The sequence below is a fragment of the Stegodyphus dumicola genome, chromosome 5, assembly GCF_044657685.1.
Source record: "Stegodyphus dumicola isolate Sdum_Otavi_A_Nest chromosome 5, ASM4465768v1".
NCBI lineage: Eukaryota > Metazoa > Arthropoda > Arachnida > Araneae > Eresidae > Stegodyphus > Stegodyphus dumicola.
Genome location: NC_140772.1, coordinates 3,449,570 through 3,470,971, shown reverse-complemented (window position 1 = coordinate 3,470,971; position 21,402 = coordinate 3,449,570).

The window sequence follows — 21,402 nt, the reverse complement described above, 5'->3', positions numbered from 1 at the left end:
CACATTTCATATATCAGAACAGCAGAAAGTTATTGACTATAAGACTGGCGCCCGAACTAAAAGGGTTTCTATAATAATTGGGCTAGCACCATCGAAAAGTTTGTGATGTCCTATGTGAAGCAGTGAGAACTACATTTCATATATCAGAACAGCAAAAACCTATAGACTCTAGCACTGGCGCCCGAAATAAAAGGTTGTGGATAACAATTAGGCTACTACCTACGAAGGAAAAGCTTCTGTGATGATCCTCATTTGAGCAGTTGAAGCTACATTTCATATATCAGAACAGCAAAAACCTATTGACTCTAATACTGGCGCCCGAACTAAAAGGTTGTGGAAATTAATTAGGCGGAAAAGGTTGTAAGATATCCTCCCTGGAGCAGTTATTGACTCTAACTCTGGCGCCCGAACTAAAAGGATTTGTATAATAATTGGATTAGCACCTTCGAAATGTTTGTGATGTCTTCTGCGGAGCGGTTGGAACCACATTTCATATATCAGAACAGCAGAAAGTTATTGACTATAACACTGGCGCCCGAACTAAAATGGTTTCTATAATAATTGGGCTAGCACCTTCGAAAGGTTTGTGATGTCCTATGTGGAGCAGTTGGAACCACATTTCATATATCAGAACAGCAAAAACCTATAGACTCTAGCACTGGCGCCCGAAATAAAAGGTTGTGGATAACAATTAGGCTACTACCTTCGAAGGAAAAGCTTCTGTGATGATCCTCCTTGGATCAGTTGGAACTACATTTCATATATCAGAACAGCAAAAACCTATTGACTCTAATACTGGCGCCCGAACTAAAAGGTTGGGGAAATTAATTAGGCGGAAAAGTTTGTAAGATATCCTCCCTGGAGCAGTTATTGACTCTAACTCTGGCGCCCGAACTAAAAGGGTTTGTATAATAATTGGATTAGCACCTTCGAAAGGTTTGTGATGTCTTCCATGGAGCGATTGGAACCACATTTCATATATCAGAGCAGCAGAAAGTTATTGACTATAACACTGGCGCCCGAACTAAAAGGGTTTCTATAATAATTGGGTTAGCACCTTCGAAAGGTTTGTGATGTCCTATGTGGAGCAGTTGGAACTTCATTTCATATATCAGAACAGCAAAAACCTATAGACTCTAGCACTGGCGCCCGAAATAAAAGGTTGTGGATAAAAATTAGGCTACTACCTTCGAAGGAAAAGCTTCTGTGATGATCCTCCTTGGAGCAGATGCAACTACATTTCATATATCAGAACAGCAAAAACCTATTGACTCTAATACTGGCGCCCGAACTAAAAGGTTGTGGAAATTAATTAGGCGGAAAAGTTTGTAAGATATCCTCCCTGGAGCAGTTATTGACTCTAACTCTGGCGCCCGAACTAAAAGGGTTTGTATAATAATTGGATTAGCACCTTCGAAAGGTTTGTGATGTCTTCTCTGGAGCGATAGGAACCACATTTCATATATCAGAGCAGCAGAAAGTTATTGACTATAACACTGGCGCCCGAACTAAAAGGGTTTCTATAATAATTGGGTTAGCACCTTCGAAAGGTTTGTGATGTCCTATGTGGAGCAGTTGGAACTTCATTTCATATATCAGAACAGCAAAAACCTATAGACTCTAGCACTGGCGCCCGAAATAAAAGGTTGTGGATAACAATTAGGCTACTACCTTCGAAGGAAAAGCTTCTGTGATGATCCTCCTTGGAGCAGTTGAAACTACATTTCATGTATCAGAACAGCAAAAACCTATTGACTCTAATACTAGCGCCCGAACTAAAAGGTTGTGGAAAATAATTAGGCGGAAAATCTTGTAAGATATCCTCCCTGGAGCAGTTATTGACTCTAACTCTGGCGCCCGAACTAAAAGGGTTTGTATAATAATTGGATTAGCACCTTCGAAAGGTTTGTGATGTCTTCTCTGGAGCGGTTGGAACCACATTTCATATATCAGAACAGCAGAAAGTTATTGACTGTAACACTGGTGCCCGAACTAAAAGGGTTTGTATAATAATTGGATTAGCACCTTCGAAAGGTTTGTGATGTCTTCTCTGGAGCGGTTGGAAATACATTTCATATATCAGAACAGCAGAAATTTATTGACTATAACACCGGCGCCCGAACTAAAAGGGTTTCTATAATAATTGGGTTTGTGTTCTATAATATTTGGGTAAGGTTTGTGATGTCTTCTGTGGAGCGGTTGGAACCACATTTCATATATCAGAACAGCAGAAAGTTATTGACTATAAGACTGGCGCCCGAACTAAAAGGGTTTCTATAATAATTGGGCTAGCACCATCGAAAGGTTTGTGATGTCCTATGTGAAGCAGTGAGAACTACATTTCATATATCAGAACAGCAAAAACCTATAGACTCTAGCACTGGCGCCCGAAATAAAAGGTTGTGGATAACAATTAGGCTACTACCTACGAAGGAAAAGCTTCTGTGATGATCCTCATTTGAGCAGTTGAAGCTACATTTCATATATCAGAACAGCAAAAACCTATTGACTCTAATACTGGCGCCCGAACTAAAAGGTTGTGGAAATTAATTAGGCGGAAAAGGTTGTAAGATATCCTCCCTGGAGCAGTTATTGACTCTAACTCTGGCGCCCGAACTAAAAGGATTTGTATAATAATTGGATTAGCACCTTCGAAATGTTTGTGATGTCTTCTGCGGAGCGGTTGGAACCACATTTCATATATCAGAACAGCAGAAAGTTATTGACTATAACACTGGCGCCCGAACTAAAATGGTTTCTATAATAATTGGGCTAGCACCTTCGAAAGGTTTGTGATGTCCTATGTGGAGCAGTTGGAACCACATTTCATATATCAGAACAGCAAAAACCTATAGACTCTAGCACTGGCGCCCGAAATAAAAGGTTGTGGATAACAATTAGGCTACTACCTTCGAAGGAAAAGCTTCTGTGATGATCCTCCTTGGATCAGTTGGAACTACATTTCATATATCAGAACAGCAAAAACCTATTGACTCTAATACTGGCGCCCGAACTAAAAGGTTGGGGAAATTAATTAGGCGGAAAAGTTTGTAAGATATCCTCCCTGGAGCAGTTATTGACTCTAACTCTGGCGCCCGAACTAAAAGGGTTTGTATAATAATTGGATTAGCACCTTCGAAAGGTTTGTGATGTCTTCTCTGGAGCGATTGGAACCACATTTCATATATCAGAGCAGCAGAAAGTTATTGACTATAACACTGGCGCCCGAACTAAAAGGGTTTCTATAATAATTGGGTTAGCACCTTCGAAAGGTTTGTGATGTCCTATGTGGAGCAGTTGGAACTTCATTTCATATATCAGAACAGCAAAAGCCTATAGGCTCTAGCACTGGCGCCCGAAATAAAAGGTTGTGGATAACAATTAGGCTACTACCTTCGAAGGAAAAGCTTCTGTGATGAACCTCCTTGGAGCAGTTGAAACTACATTTCATGTATCAGAACAGCAAAAACCTATTGACTCTAATACTAGCGCCCGAACTAAAAGGTTGTGGAAAATAATTAGGCGGAAAATCTTGTAAGATATCCTCCCTGGAGCAGTTATTGACTCTAACTCTGGCGTCCGAACTAAAAGGGTTTGTATAATAATTGGATTAGCACCTTCGAAAGGTTTTTGATGTCTTCTCTGGAGCGGTTGGAACCACATTTCATATATCAGAACAGCAGAAAGTTATTGACTGTAACACTGGTGCCCGAACTAAAAGGGTTTGTATAATAATTGGATTAGCACCTTCGAAAGGTTTGTGATGTCTTCTCTGGAGCGGTTGGAACCACATTTCATATATCAGAACAGCAGAAAGTTATTGACTATAACACTGGCGCCCGAACTAAAAGGGTTTCTATAATAATTGGGTTAGCACCTTGTGATGTCCTATGTGGAGCAGTTGGAACTTCATTTCATATATCAGAACAGCAAAAACCTATAGACTCTAGCACTGGCGCCCGAAATAAAAGGTTGTGGATAACAATTAGGCTACTACCTTCGAAGGAAAAGCTTCTGTGATGATCCTCCTTGGAGCAGTTGAAACTACATTTCATGTATCAGAACAGCAAAAACCTATTGACTCTAATACTAGCGCCCGAACTAAAAGGTTGTGGAAAATAATTAGGCGGAAAATCTTGTAAGATATCCTCCCTGGAGCAGTTATTGACTCTAACTCTGGCGCCCGAACTAAAAGGGTTTGTATAATAATTGGATTAGCACCTTCGAAAGGTTTGTGATGTCTTCTCTGGAGCGGTTGGAACCACATTTTATATATCAGAACAGCAGAAAGTTATTGACTGTAACACTGGTGCCCGAACTAAAAGGGTTTGTATAATAATTGGATTAGCACCTTCGAAAGGTTTGTGATGTCTTCTCTGGAGCGGTTGGAACCACATTTCATATATCAGAACAGCAGAAATTTATTGACTATAACACCGGCGCCCGAACTAAAAGGGTTTCTATAATAATTGGGTTTGTGTTCTATAATATTTGGGTAAGGTTTGTGATGTCTTCTGTGGAGCGGTTGGAACCACATTTCATATATCAGAACAGCAGAAAGTTATTGACTATAAGACTGGCGCCCGAACTAAAAGGGTTTCTATAATAATTGGTCTAGCACCATCGAAAGGTTTGTGATGTCCTATGTGAAGCAGTGGGAACTACATTTCATATATCAGAACAGCAAAAACCTATAGACTCTAGCACTGGCGCCCGAAATAAAAGGTTGTGGATAACAATTAGGCTACTACCTACGAAGGAAAAGCTTCTGTGATGATCCTCATTTGAGCAGTTGAAGCTACATTTCATATATCAGAACAGCAAAAACCTATTGACTCTAATACTGGCGCCCGAACTAAAAGGTTGTGGAAATTAATTAGGCGGAAAAGGTTGTAAGATATCCTCCCTGGAGTAGTTATTGACTCTAACTCTGGCGCCCGAACTAAAAGGGTTTGTATAATAATTGGATTAGCACCTTCGAAAGGTTTGTGATGTCTTCTCTGGAGCGATTGGAACCACATTTCATATATCAGAGCAGCAGAAAGTTATTGACTATAACACTGGCGCCCGAACTAAAAGGGTTTCTATAATAATTGGGTTAGCACCTTCGAAAGGTTTGTGATGTCCTATGTGGAGCAGTTGGAACTTCATTTCATATATCAGAACAGCAAAAACCTATAGGCTCTAGCACTGGCGCCCGAAATAAAAGGTTGTGGATAACAATTAGGCTACTACCTTCGAAGGAAAAGCTTCTGTGATGAACCTCCTTTGAGCAGTTGAAACTACATTTCATGTATCAGAACAGCAAAAACCTATTGACTCTAATACTAGCGCCCGAACTAAAAGTTTGTGGAAAATAATTAGGCGGAAAATCTTGTAAGATATCCTCCCTGGAGCAGTTATTGACTCTAACTCTGGCGTCCGAACTAAAAGGGTTTGTATAATAATTGGATTAGCACCTTCGAAAGGTTTGTGATGTCTTCTCTGGAGCGGTTGGAACCACATTTCATATATCAGAACAGCAGAAAGTTATTGACTGTAACACTGGTGCCCGAACTAAAAGGGTTTGTATAATAATTGGATTAGCACCTTCGAAAGGTTTGTGATGTCTTCTCTGGAGCGGTTGGAACCACATTTCATATATCAGAACAGCAGAAATTTATTGACTATAACACCGGCGCCCGAACTAAAATGGTTTCTATAATAATTGGGCTAGCACCTTCGAAAGGTTTGTGATGTCCTATGTGGAGCAGTTGGAACTTCATTTCATATATCAGAACAGCAAAAACCTATAGACTCTAGCACTGGCGCCCGAAATAAATGGTTGTGGATAACAATTAGGCTACTACCTTCGAAGGAAAAGCTTCTGTGATGATCCTCCTTGGATCAGTTGGAACTACATTTCATATATCAGAACAGCAAAAACCTATTGACTCTAATACTGGCGCCCGAACTAAAAGGTTGGAGAAATTAATTAGGCGGAAAAGTTTGTAAGATATCCTCCCTGGAGCAGTTATTGACTCTAACTCTGGCGCCCGAACTAAAAGGGTTTGTATAATAATTGGATTAGCACCTTCGAAAGGTTTGTGATGTCTTCTCTGGAGCGATTGGAACCACATTTCATATATCAGAGCAGCAGAAAGTTATTGACTATAACACTGGCGCCCGAACTAAAAGGGTTTCTATAATAATTGGGTTAGCACCTTCGAAAGATTTGTGATGTCCTATGTGGAGCAGTTGGAACTTCATTTCATATATCAGAACAGCAAAAACCTATAGACTCTAGCACTGGCGCCCGAAATAAAAGGTTGTGGATAACAATTAGGCTACTACCTTCGAAGGAAAAGCTTCTGTGATGATCCTCCTTGGAGCAGATGCAACTACATTTCATATATCAGAACAGCAAAAACCTATTGACTCTAATACTGGCGCCCGAACTAAAAGGTTGTGGAAATTAATTAGGCGGAAAAGTTTGTAAGATATCCTCCCTGGAGCAGTTATTGACTCTAACTCTGGCGCCCGAACTAAAAGGATTTGTATAATAATTGGATCAGCACCTTCGAAAGGTTTGTTATGTCTTCTGCGGAGCGGTTGGAACCACATTTCATATATCAGAACAGCAGAAAGTTATTGACTATAACACTGGCGCCCGAACTAAAATGGTTTCTATAATAATTGGGTTAGCACCTTCGAAAGGTTTGTGATGTCCTATGTGGAGCAGTTGGAACCACATTTCATATATCAGAACAGCAAAAACCTATAGACTCTAGCACTGGCGCCCGAAATAAAAGGTTGTGGATAACAATTAGGCTACTACCTTCGAAGGAAAAGCTTCTGTGATGATCCTCCTTGGATCAGTTGGAACTACATTTCATATATCAGAACAGCAAAAACCTATTGACTCTAATACTGGCGCCCGAACTAAAAGGTTGGGGAAATTAATTAGGCGGAAAAGTTTGTAAGATATCCTCCCTGGAGCAGTTATTGACTCTAACTCTGGCGCCCGAACTAAAAGGATTTGTATAATAATTGGATTAGCACCTTCGAAAGGTTTGTGATGTCTTCTGCGGAGCGGTTGGAACCACATTTCATATATCAGAACAGCAGAAAGTTATTGACTATAACACTGGTGCCCGAACTAAAAGGGTTTCTATAATAATTGGGTTAGCACCTTCGAAAGGTTTGTGATGTTCTATGTGGAGCAGTTGGAACTTCATTTCATATATCAGAACAGCAAAAACCTATAGACTCTAGCACTGGCGCCCGAAATAAAAGGTTGTGGATAACAATTAGGCTACTACCTTCGAAGGAAAAGCTTCTGTGATGATCCTCCTTGGAGCAGTTGAAACTACATTTCATGTATCAGAACAGCAAAAACCTATTGACTCTAATACTAGCGCCCGAACTAAAAGGTTGTGGAAAATAATTAGGCGGAAAATCTTGTAAGATATCCTCCCTGGAGCAGTTATTGACTCTAACTCTGGCGCCCGAACTAAAAGGGTTTGTATAATAATTGGATTAGCACCTTCGAAAGGTTTGTGATGTCTTCTCTGGAGCGGTTGGAACCACATTTCATATATCAGAACAGCAGAAAGTTATTGACTGTAACACTGGTGCCCGAACTAAAAGGGTTTGTATAATAATTGGATTAGCACCTTCGAAAGGTTTGTGATGTCTTCTCTGGAGCGGTTGGAAATACATTTCATATATCAGAACAGCAGAAATTTATTGACTATAACACCGGCGCCCGAACTAAAAGGGTTTCTATAATAATTGGGTTTGTGTTCTATAATATTTGGGTAAGGTTTGTGATGTCTTCTGTGGAGCGGTTGGAACCACATTTCATATATCAGAACAGCAGAAAGTTATTGACTATAAGACTGGCGCCCGAACTAAAAGGGTTTCTATAATAATTGGGCTAGCACCATCGAAAGGTTTGTGATGTCCTATGTGAAGCAGTGAGAACTACATTTCATATATCAGAACAGCAAAAACCTATAGACTCTAGCACTGGCGCCCGAAATAAAAGGTTGTGGATAACAATTAGGCTACTACCTACGAAGGAAAAGCTTCTGTGATGATCCTCATTTGAGCAGTTGAAGCTACATTTCATATATCAGAACAGCAAAAACCTATTGACTCTAATACTGGCGCCCGAACTAAAAGGTTGTGGAAATTAATTAGGCGGAAAAGGTTGTAAGATATCCTCCCTGGAGCAGTTATTGACTCTAACTCTGGCGCCCGAACTAAAAGGATTTGTATAATAATTGAATTAGCACATTCGAAAGATTTGTGATGTCTTCTGCGGAGCGGTTGGAACCACATTTCATATATCAGAACAGCAGAAAGTTATTGACTATAACACTGGCGCCCGAACTAAAATGGTTTCTATAATAATTGGGCTAGCACCTTCGAAAGGTTTGTGATGTCCTATGTGGAGCAGTTGGAACCACATTTCATATATCAGAACAGCAAAAACCTATAGACTCTAGCACTGGCGCCCGAAATAAAAGGTTGTGGATAACAATTAGGCTACTACCTTCGAAGGAAAAGCTTCTGTGATGATCCTCCTTGGATCAGTTGGAACTACATTTCATATATCAGAACAGCAAAAACCTATTGACTCTAATACTGGCGCCCGAACTAAAAGGTTGGGGAAATTAATTAGGCGGAAAAGTTTGTAAGATATCCTCCCTGGAGCAGTTATTGACTCTAACTCTGGCGCCCGAACTAAAAGGGTTTGTATAATAATTGGATTAGCACCTTCGAAAGGTTTGTGATGTCTTCTCTGGAGCGATTGGAACCACATTTCATATATCAGAGCAGCAGAAAGTTATTGACTATAACACTGGCGCCCGAACTAAAAGGGTTTCTATAATAATTGGGTTAGCACCTTCGAAAGGTTTGTGATGTCCTATGTGGAGCAGTTGGAACTTCATTTCATATATCAGAACAGCAAAAGCCTATAGGCTCTAGCACTGGCGCCCGAAATAAAAGGTTGTGGATAACAATTAGGCTACTACCTTCGAAGGAAAAGCTTCTGTGATGAACCTCCTTGGAGCAGTTGAAACTACATTTCATGTATCAGAACAGCAAAAACCTATTGACTCTAATACTAGCGCCCGAACTAAAAGGTTGTGGAAAATAATTAGGCGGAAAATCTTGTAAGATATCCTCCCTGGAGCAGTTATTGACTCTAACTCTGGCGTCCGAACTAAAAGGGTTTGTATAATAATTGGATTAGCACCTTCGAAAGGTTTGTGATGTCTTCTCTGGAGCGGTTGGAACCACATTTCATATATCAGAACAGCAGAAAGTTATTGACTGTAACACTGGTGCCCGAACTAAAAGGGTTTGTATAATAATTGGATTAGCACCTTCGAAAGGTTTGTGATGTCTTCTCTGGAGCGGTTGGAACCACATTTCATATATCAGAACAGCAGAAAGTTATTGACTATAACACTGGCGCCCGAACTAAAAGGGTTTCTATAATAATTGGGTTAGCACCTTCGAAAGGTTTGTGATGTCCTATGTGGAGCAGTTGGAACTTCATTTCATATATCAGAACAGCAAAAACCTATAGACTCTAGCACTGGCGCCCGAAATAAAAGGTTGTGGATAACAATTAGGCTACTACCTTCGAAGGAAAAGCTTCTGTGATGATCCTCCTTGGAGCAGTTGAAACTACATTTCATGTATCAGAACAGCAAAAACCTATTGACTCTAATACTAGCGCCCGAACTAAAAGGTTGTGGAAAATAATTAGGCGGAAAATCTTGTAAGATATCCTCCCTGGAGCAGTTATTGACTCTAACTCTGGCGCCCGAACTAAAAGGGTTTGTATAATAATTGGATTAGCACCTTCGAAAGGTTTGTGATGTCTTCTCTGGAGCGGTTGGAACCACATTTCATATATCAGAACAGCAGAAAGTTATTGACTGTAACACTGGTGCCCGAACTAAAAGGGTTTGTATAATAATTGGATTAGCACCTTCGAAAGGTTTGTGATGTCTTCTCTGGAGCGGTTGGAACCACATTTCATATATCAGAACAGCAGAAATTTATTGACTATAACACCGGCGCCCGAACTAAAAGGGTTTCTATAATAATTGGGTTTGTGTTCTATAATATTTGGGTAAGGTTTGTGATGTCTTCTGTGGAGCGGTTGGAACCACATTTCATATATCAGAACAGCAGAAAGTTATTGACTATAAGACTGGCGCCCGAACTAAAAGGGTTTCTATAATAATTGGGCTAGCACCATCGAAAGGTTTGTGATGTCCTATGTGAAGCAGTGGGAACTACATTTCATATATCAGAACAGCAAAAACCTATAGACTCTAGCACTGGCGCCCGAAATAAAAGGTTGTGGATAACAATTAGGCTACTACCTACGAAGGAAAAGCTTCTGTGATGATCCTCATTTGAGCAGTTGAAGCTACATTTCATATATCAGAACAGCAAAAACCTATTGACTCTAATACTGGCGCCCGAACTAAAAGGTTGTGGAAATTAATTAGGCGGAAAAGGTTGTAAGATATCCTCCCTGGAGCAGTTATTGACTCTAACTCTGGCGCCCGAACTAAAAGGATTTGTATAATAATTGGATTAGCACCTTCGAAAGGTTTGTGATGTCTTCTGCGGAGCGGTTGGAACCACATTTCATATATCAGAACAGCAGAAAGTTATTGACTATAACACTGGCGCCCGAACTAAAATGGTTTCTATAATAATTGGGCTAGCACCTTCGAAAGGTTTGTGATGTCCTATGTGGAGCAGTTGGAACTTCATTTCATATATCAGAACAGCAAAAACCTATAGACTCTAGCACTGGCGCCCGAAATAAAAGGTTGTGGATAACAATTAGGCTACTACCTTCGAAGGAAAAGCTTCTGTGATGATCCTCCTTGGAGCAGATGCAACTACATTTCATATATCAGAACAGCAAAAACCTATTGACTCTAATACTGGCGCCAGAAGTAAAAGGTTGTGGAAAATAATTAGGCGGAAAAGGTTGTAAGATATCCTCCCTGGAGCAGTTATTGACTCTAACTCTGGCGCCCGAACTAAAAGGATTTGTATAATAATTGGATTAGCACCTTCGAAAGGTTTGTGATGTCTTCTGTGGAGCGGTTGGAACCACATTTCATATATCAGAACAGCAGAAAGTTATTGACTATAACACTGGCGCCCGAACTAAAATGGTTTCTATAATAATTGGGTTAGCACCTTCGAAAGGTTTGTGATGTCCTATGTGGAGCAGTTGGAACCACATTTCATATATCAGAACAGCAAAAACCTATAGACTCTAGCACTGGCGCCCGAAATAAAAGGTTGTGGATAACAATTAGGCTACTACCTTCGAAGGAAAAGCTTCTGTGATGATCCTCCTTGGATCAGTTGGAACTACATTTCATATATCAGAACAGCAAAAACCTATTGACTCTAATACTGGCGCCCGAACTAAAAGGTTGGGGAAATTAATTAGGCGGAAAAGTTTGTAAGATATCCTCCCTGGAGCAGTTATTGACTCTAACTCTGGCGCCCGAACTAAAAGGATTTGTATAATAATTGGATTAGCACCTTCGAAAGGTTTGTGATGTCTTCTGCGGAGCGGTTGGAACCACATTTCATATATCAGAACAGCAGAAAGTTATTGACTATAACACTGGTGCCCGAACTAAAAGGGTTTCTATAATAATTGGGTTAGCACCTTCGAAAGGTTTGTGATGTTCTATGTGGAGCAGTTGGAACTTCATTTCATATATCAGAACAGCAAAAACCTATAGACTCTAGCACTGGCGCCCGAAATAAAAGGTTGTGGATAACAATTAGGCTACTACCTTCGAAGGAAAAGCTTCTGTGATGATCCTCCTTGGAGCAGTTGAAACTACATTTCATGTATCAGAACAGCAAAAACCTATTGACTCTAATACTAGCGCCCGAACTAAAAGGTTGTGGAAAATAATTAGGCGGAAAATCTTGTAAGATATCCTCCCTGGAGCAGTTATTGACTCTAACTCTGGCGCCCGAACTAAAAGGGTTTGTATAATAATTGGATTAGCACCTTCGAAAGGTTTGTGATGTCTTCTCTGGAGCGGTTGGAACCACATTTCATATATCAGAACAGCAGAAAGTTATTGACTGTAACACTGGTGCCCGAACTAAAAGGGTTTGTATAATAATTGGATTAGCACCTTCGAAAGGTTTGTGATGTCTTCTCTGGAGCGGTTGGAAATACATTTCATATATCAGAACAGCAGAAATTTATTGACTATAACACCGGCGCCCGAACTAAAAGGGTTTCTATAATAATTGGGTTTGTGTTCTATAATATTTGGGTAAGGTTTGTGATGTCTTCTGTGGAGCGGTTGGAACCACATTTCATATATCAGAACAGCAGAAAGTTATTGACTATAAGACTGGCGCCCGAACTAAAAGGGTTTCTATAATAATTGGGCTAGCACCATCGAAAGGTTTGTGATGTCCTATGTGAAGCAGTGAGAACTACATTTCATATATCAGAACAGCAAAAACCTATAGACTCTAGCACTGGCGCCCGAAATAAAAGGTTGTGGATAACAATTAGGCTACTACCTACGAAGGAAAAGCTTCTGTGATGATCCTCATTTGAGCAGTTGAAGCTACATTTCATATATCAGAACAGCAAAAACCTATTGACTCTAATACTGGCGCCCGAACTAAAAGGTTGTGGAAATTAATTAGGCGGAAAAGGTTGTAAGATATCCTCCCTGGAGCAGTTATTGACTCTAACTCTGGCGCCCGAACTAAAAGGATTTGTATAATAATTGAATTAGCACATTCGAAAGATTTGTGATGTCTTCTGCGGAGCGGTTGGAACCACATTTCATATATCAGAACAGCAGAAAGTTATTGACTATAACACTGGCGCCCGAACTAAAATGGTTTCTATAATAATTGGGCTAGCACCTTCGAAAGGTTTGTGATGTCCTATGTGGAGCAGTTGGAACCACATTTCATATATCAGAACAGCAAAAACCTATAGACTCTAGCACTGGCGCCCGAAATAAAAGGTTGTGGATAACAATTAGGCTACTACCTTCGAAGGAAAAGCTTCTGTGATGATCCTCCTTGGATCAGTTGGAACTACATTTCATATATCAGAACAGCAAAAACCTATTGACTCTAATACTGGCGCCCGAACTAAAAGGTTGGGGAAATTAATTAGGCGGAAAAGTTTGTAAGATATCCTCCCTGGAGCAGTTATTGACTCTAACTCTGGCGCCCGAACTAAAAGGGTTTGTATAATAATTGGATTAGCACCTTCGAAAGGTTTGTGATGTCTTCTCTGGAGCGATTGGAACCACATTTCATATATCAGAGCAGCAGAAAGTTATTGACTATAACACTGGCGCCCGAACTAAAAGGGTTTCTATAATAATTGGGTTAGCACCTTCGAAAGGTTTGTGATGTCCTATGTGGAGCAGTTGGAACTTCATTTCATATATCAGAACAGCAAAAGCCTATAGGCTCTAGCACTGGCGCCCGAAATAAAAGGTTGTGGATAACAATTAGGCTACTACCTTCGAAGGAAAAGCTTCTGTGATGAACCTCCTTGGAGCAGTTGAAACTACATTTCATGTATCAGAACAGCAAAAACCTATTGACTCTAATACTAGCGCCCGAACTAAAAGGTTGTGGAAAATAATTAGGCGGAAAATCTTGTAAGATATCCTCCCTGGAGCAGTTATTGACTCTAACTCTGGCGTCCGAACTAAAAGGGTTTGTATAATAATTGGATTAGCACCTTCGAAAGGTTTGTGATGTCTTCTCTGGAGCGGTTGGAACCACATTTCATATATCAGAACAGCAGAAAGTTATTGACTGTAACACTGGTGCCCGAACTAAAAGGGTTTGTATAATAATTGGATTAGCACCTTCGAAAGGTTTGTGATGTCTTCTCTGGAGCGGTTGGAACCACATTTCATATATCAGAACAGCAGAAAGTTATTGACTATAACACTGGCGCCCGAACTAAAAGGGTTTCTATAATAATTGGGTTAGCACCTTCGAAAGGTTTGTGATGTCCTATGTGGAGCAGTTGGAACTTCATTTCATATATCAGAACAGCAAAAACCTATAGACTCTAGCACTGGCGCCCGAAATAAAAGGTTGTGGATAACAATTAGGCTACTACCTTCGAAGGAAAAGCTTCTGTGATGATCCTCCTTGGAGCAGTTGAAACTACATTTCATGTATCAGAACAGCAAAAACCTATTGACTCTAATACTAGCGCCCGAACTAAAAGGTTGTGGAAAATAATTAGGCGGAAAATCTTGTAAGATATCCTCCCTGGAGCAGTTATTGACTCTAACTCTGGCGCCCGAACTAAAAGGGTTTGTATAATAATTGGATTAGCACCTTCGAAAGGTTTGTGATGTCTTCTCTGGAGCGGTTGGAACCACATTTCATATATCAGAACAGCAGAAAGTTATTGACTGTAACACTGGTGCCCGAACTAAAAGGGTTTGTATAATAATTGGATTAGCACCTTCGAAAGGTTTGTGATGTCTTCTCTGGAGCGGTTGGAACCACATTTCATATATCAGAACAGCAGAAATTTATTGACTATAACACCGGCGCCCGAACTAAAAGGGTTTCTATAATAATTGGGTTTGTGTTCTATAATATTTGGGTAAGGTTTGTGATGTCTTCTGTGGAGCGGTTGGAACCACATTTCATATATCAGAACAGCAGAAAGTTATTGACTATAAGACTGGCGCCCGAACTAAAAGGGTTTCTATAATAATTGGGCTAGCACCATCGAAAGGTTTGTGATGTCCTATGTGAAGCAGTGGGAACTACATTTCATATATCAGAACAGCAAAAACCTATAGACTCTAGCACTGGCGCCCGAAATAAAAGGTTGTGGATAACAATTAGGCTACTACCTACGAAGGAAAAGCTTCTGTGATGATCCTCATTTGAGCAGTTGAAGCTACATTTCATATATCAGAACAGCAAAAACCTATTGACTCTAATACTGGCGCCCGAACTAAAAGGTTGTGGAAATTAATTAGGCGGAAAAGGTTGTAAGATATCCTCCCTGGAGCAGTTATTGACTCTAACTCTGGCGCCCGAACTAAAAGGATTTGTATAATAATTGGATTAGCACCTTCGAAAGGTTTGTGATGTCTTCTGCGGAGCGGTTGGAACCACATTTCATATATCAGAACAGCAGAAAGTTATTGACTATAACACTGGCGCCCGAACTAAAATGGTTTCTATAATAATTGGGCTAGCACCTTCGAAAGGTTTGTGATGTCCTATGTGGAGCAGTTGGAACTTCATTTCATATATCAGAACAGCAAAAACCTATAGACTCTAGCACTGGCGCCCGAAATAAAAGGTTGTGGATAACAATTAGGCTACTACCTTCGAAGGAAAAGCTTCTGTGATGATCCTCCTTGGAGCAGATGCAACTACATTTCATATATCAGAACAGCAAAAACCTATTGACTCTAATACTGGCGCCAGAAGTAAAAGGTTGTGGAAAATAATTAGGCGGAAAAGGTTGTAAGATATCCTCCCTGGAGCAGTTATTGACTCTAACTCTGGCGCCCGAACTAAAAGGATTTGTATAATAATTGGATTAGCACCTTCGAAAGGTTTGTGATGTCTTCTGTGGAGCGGTTGGAACCACATTTCATATATCAGAACAGCAGAAAGTTATTGACTATAACACTGGCGCCCGAACTAAAATGGTTTCTATAATAATTGGGTTAGCACCTTCGAAAGGTTTGTGATGTCCTATGTGGAGCAGTTGGAACCACATTTCATATATCAGAACAGCAAAAACCTATAGACTCTAGCACTGGCGCCCGAAATAAAAGGTTGTGGATAACAATTAGGCTACTACCTTCGAAGGAAAAGCTTCTGTGATGATCCTCCTTGGATCAGTTGGAACTACATTTCATATATCAGAACAGCAAAAACCTATTGACTCTAATACTGGCGCCCGAACTAAAAGGTTGGGGAAATTAATTAGGCGGAAAAGTTTGTAAGATATCCTCCCTGGAGCAGTTATTGACTCTAACTCTGGCGCCCGAACTAAAAGGGTTTGTATAATAATTGGATTAGCACCTTCGAAAGGTTTGTGATGTCTTCTCTCGAGCGATTGGAACCACATTTCATATATCAGAGCAGCAGAAAGTTATTGACTATAACACTGGCGCCCGAACTAAAAGGGTTTCTATAATAATTGGGTTAGCACCTTCGAAAGGTTTGTGATGTCCTATGTGGAGCAGTTGGAACTTCATTTCATATATCAGAACAGCAAAAACCTATAGACTCTAGCACTGGCGCCCGAAATAAAAGGTTGTGGATAACAATTAGGCTACTACCTTCGAAGGAAAAGCTTCTGTGATGATCCTCCTTGGAGCAGATGCAACTACATTTCATATATCAGAACAGCAAAAACCTATTGACTCTAATACTGGCGCCCGAACTAAAAGGTTGTGGAAATTAATTAGGCGGAAAAGTTTGTAAGATATCCTCCCTGGAGCAGTTATTGACTCTAACTCTGGCGCCCGAACTAAAAGGGTTTGTATAATAATTGGATTAGCACCTTCGAAAGGTTTGTGATGTCTTCTGCGGAGCGGTTGGAACCACATTTCATATATCAGAGCAGCAGAAAGTTATTGACTATAACACTGGCGCCCGAACTAAAAGGGTTTCTATAATAATTGGGTTAGCACCTTCGAAAGGTTTGTGATGTCCTATGTGGAGCAGTTGGAACTTCATTTCATATATCAGAACAGCAAAAACCTATAGACTCTAGCACTGGCGCCCGAAATAAAAGGTTGTGGATAACAATTAGGCTACTACCTTCGAAGGAAAAGCTGCTGTGATGATCCTCCTTGGAGCAGTTGAAACTACATTTCATGTATCAGAACAGCAAAAACCTATTGACTCTAATACTAGCGCCCGAACTAAAAGGTTGTGGAAAATAATTAGGCGGAAAATCTTGTAAGATATCCTCCCTGGAGCAGTTATTGACTCTAACTCTGGCGCCCGAACTAAAAGGGTTTGTATAATAATTGGATTAGCACCTTCGAAAGGTTTGTGATGTCTTCTCTGGAGCGGTTGGAACCACATTTCATATATCAGAACAGCAGAAAGTTATTGACTGTAACACTGGTGCCCGAACTAAAAGGGTTTGTATAATAATTGGATTAGCACCTTCGAAAGGTTTGTGATGTCTTCTCTGGAGCGGTTGGAACCACATTTCATAGATCAGAACAGCAGAAATTTATTGACTATAACACCGGCGCCCGAACTAAAAGGGTTTCTATAATAATTGGGTTTGTGTTCTATAATATTTGGGTAAGGTTTGTGATGTCTTCTGTGGAGCGGTTGGAACCACATTTCATATATCAGAACAGCAGAAAGTTATTGACTATAAGACTGGCGCCCGAACTAAAAGGGTTTCTATAATAATTGGGCTAGCACCATCGAAAGGTTTGTGATGTCCTATGTGAAGCAGTGGGAACTACATTTCATATATCAGAACAGCAAAAACCTATAGACTCTAGCACTGGCGCCCGAAATAAATGGTTGTGGATAACAATTAGGCTACTACCTTCGAAGGAAAAGCTTCTGTGATGATCCTCCTTGGATCAGTTGGAACTACATTTCATATATCAGAACAGCAAAAACCTATTGACTCTAATACTGGCGCCCGAACTAAAAGGTTGGGGAAATTAATTAGGCGGAAAAGTTTGTAAGATATCCTCCCTGGAGCAGTTATTGACTCTAACTCTGGCGCCCGAACTAAAAGGGTTTGTATAATAATTGGATTAGCACCTTCGAAAGGTTTGTGATGTCTTCTCTCGAGCGATTGGAACCACATTTCATATATCAGAGCAGCAGAAAGTTATTGACTATAACACTGGCGCCCGAACTAAAAGGGTTTCTATAATAATTGGGCTAGCACCATCGAAAGGTTTGTGATGTCCTATGTGAAGCAGTGGGAACTACATTTCATATATCAGAACAGCAAAAACCTATAGACTCTAGCACTGGCGCCCGAAATAAAAGGTTGTGGATAACAATTAGGCTACTACCTACGAAGGAAAAGCTTCTGTGATGATCCTCATTTGAGCAGTTGAAGCTACATTTCATATATCAGAACAGCAAAAACCTATTGACTCTAATACTGGCGCCCGAACTAAAAGGTTGTGGAAATTAATTAGGCGGAAAAGGTTGTAAGATATCCTCCCTGGAGCAGTTATTGACTCTAACTCTGGCGCCCGAACTAAAAGGATTTGTATAATAATTGGATTAGCACCTTCGAAAGGTTTGTGATGTCTTCTGCGGAGCGGTTGGAACCACATTTCATATATCAGAACAGCAGAAAGTTATTGACTATAACACTGGCGCCCGAACTAAAATGGTTTCTATAATAATTGGGCTAGCACCTTCGAAAGGTTTGTGATGTCCTATGTGGAGCAGTTGGAACTTCATTTCATATATCAGAACAGCAAAAACCTATAGACTCTAGCACTGGCGCCCGAAATAAAAGGTTGTGGATAACAATTAGGCTACTACCTTCGAAGGAAAAGCTTCTGTGATGATCCTCCTTGGAGCAGATGCAACTACATTTCATATATCAGAACAGCAAAAACCTATTGACTCTAATACTGGCGCCAGAAGTAAAAGGTTGTGGAAAATAATTAGGCGGAAAAGGTTGTAAGATATCCTCCCTGGAGCAGTTATTGACTCTAACTCTGGCGCCCGAACTAAAAGGATTTGTATAATAATTGGATTAGCACCTTCGAAAGGTTTGTGATGTCTTCTGTGGAGCGGTTGGAACCACATTTCATATATCAGAACAGCAGAAAGTTATTGACTATAACACTGGCGCCCGAACTAAAATGGTTTCTATAATAATTGGGTTAGCACCTTCGAAAGGTTTGTGATGTCCTATGTGGAGCAGTTGGAACCACATTTCATATATCAGAACAGCAAAAACCTATAGACTCTAGCACTGGCGCCCGAAATAAAAGGTTGTGGATAACAATTAGGCTACTACCTTCGAAGGAAAAGCTTCTGTGATGATCCTCCTTGGATCAGTTGGAACTACATTTCATATATCAGAACAGCAAAAACCTATTGACTCTAATACTGGCGCCCGAACTAAAAGGTTGGGGAAATTAATTAGGCGGAAAAGTTTGTAAGATATCCTCCCTGGAGCAGTTATTGACTCTAACTCTGGCGCCCGAACTAAAAGGGTTTGTATAATAATTGGATTAGCACCTTCGAAAGGTTTGTGATGTCTTCTCTCGAGCGATTGGAACCACATTTCATATATCAGAGCAGCAGAAAGTTATTGACTATAACACTGGCGCCCGAACTAAAAGGGTTTCTATAATAATTGGGTTAGCACCTTCGAAAGGTTTGTGATGTCCTATGTGGAGCAGTTGGAACTTCATTTCATATATCAGAACAGCAAAAACCTATAGACTCTAGCACTGGCGCCCGAAATAAAAGGTTGTGGATAACAATTAGGCTACTACCTTCGAAGGAAAAGCTTCTGTGATGATCCTCCTTGGAGCAGATGCAACTACATTTCATATATCAGAACAGCAAAAACCTATTGACTCTAATACTGGCGCCCGAACTAAAAGGTTGTGGAAATTAATTAGGCGGAAAAGTTTGTAAGATATCCTCCCTGGAGCAGTTATTGACTCTAACTCTGGCGCCCGAACTAAAAGGGTTTGTATAATAATTGGATTAGCACCTTCGAAAGGTTTGTGATGTCTTCTCTGGAGCGATAGGAACCACATTTCATATATCAGAGCAGCAGAAAGTTATTGACTATAACACTGGCGCCCGAACTAAAAGGGTTTCTATAATAATTGGGTTAGCACCTTCGAAAGGTTTGTGATGTCCTATGTGGAGCAGTTGGAACTTCATTTCATATATCAGAACAGCAAAAACCTATAGACTCTAGCACTGGCGCCCGAAATAAAAGGTTGTGGATAACAATTAGGCTACTACCTTCGAAGGAAAAGCTGCTGTGATGATCCTCCTTGGAGCAGTTGAAACTACATTTCATGTATCAGAACAGCAAAAACCTATTGACTCTAATACTAGCGCCCGAACTAAAAGGTTGTGGAAAATAATTAGGCGGAAAATCTTGTAAGATATCCTCCCTGGAGCAGTTATTGACTCTAACTCTGGCGCCCGAACTAAAAGGGTTTGTATAATAATTGGATTAGCACCTTCGAAAGGTTTGTGATGTCTTCTCTGGAGCGGTTGGAACCACATTTCATATATCAGAACAGCAGAAAGTTATTGACTGTAACACTGGTGCCCGAACTAAAAGGGTTTGTATAATAATTGGATTAGCACCTTCGAAAGGTTTGTGATGTCTTCTCTGGAGCGGTTGGAACCACATTTCATAGATCAGAACAGCAGAAATTTATTGACTATAACACCGGCGCCCGAACTAAAAGGGTTTCTATAATAATTGGGTTTGTGTTCTATAATATTTGGGTAAGGTTTGTGATGTCTTCTGTGGAGCGGTTGGAACCACATTTCATATATCAGAACAGCAGAAAGTTATTGACTATAAGACTGGCGCCCGAACTAAAAGGGTTTCTATAATAATTGGGCTAGCACCATCGAAAGGTTTGTGATGTCCTATGTGAAGCAGTGGGAACTACATTTCATATATCAGAACAGCAAAAACCTATAGACTCTAGCACTGGCGCCCGAAATAAATGGTTGTGGATAACAATTAGGCTACTACCTTCGAAGGAAAAGCTTCTGTGATGATCCTCCTTGGATCAGTTGGAACTACATTTCATATATCAGAACAGCAAAAACCTATTGACTCTAATACTGGCGCCCGAACTAAAAGGTTGGGGAAATTAATTAGGCGGAAAAGTTTGTAAGATATCCTCCCTGGAGCAGTTATTGACTCTAACTCTGGCGCCCGAACTAAAAGGGTTTGTATAATAATTGGATTAGCACCTTCGAAAGGTTTGTGATGTCTTCTCTGGAGCGATTGGAACCACATTTCATATATCAGAGCAGCAGAAAGTTATTGACTATAACACTGGCGCCCGAACTAAAAGGGTTTCTATAATAATTGGGTTAGCACCTTCGAAAGATTTGTGATGTCCTATGTGGAGCAGTTGGAACTTCATTTCATATATCAGAACAGCAAAAACCTATAGACTCTAGCACTGGCGCCCGAAATAAAAGGTTGTGGATAACAATTAGGCTACTACCTTCGAAGGAAAAGCTTCTGTGATGATCCTCCTTGGAGCAGATGCAACTACATTTCATATATCAGAACAGCAAAAACCTATTGACTCTAATACTGGCGCCCGAACTAAAAGGTTGTGGAAA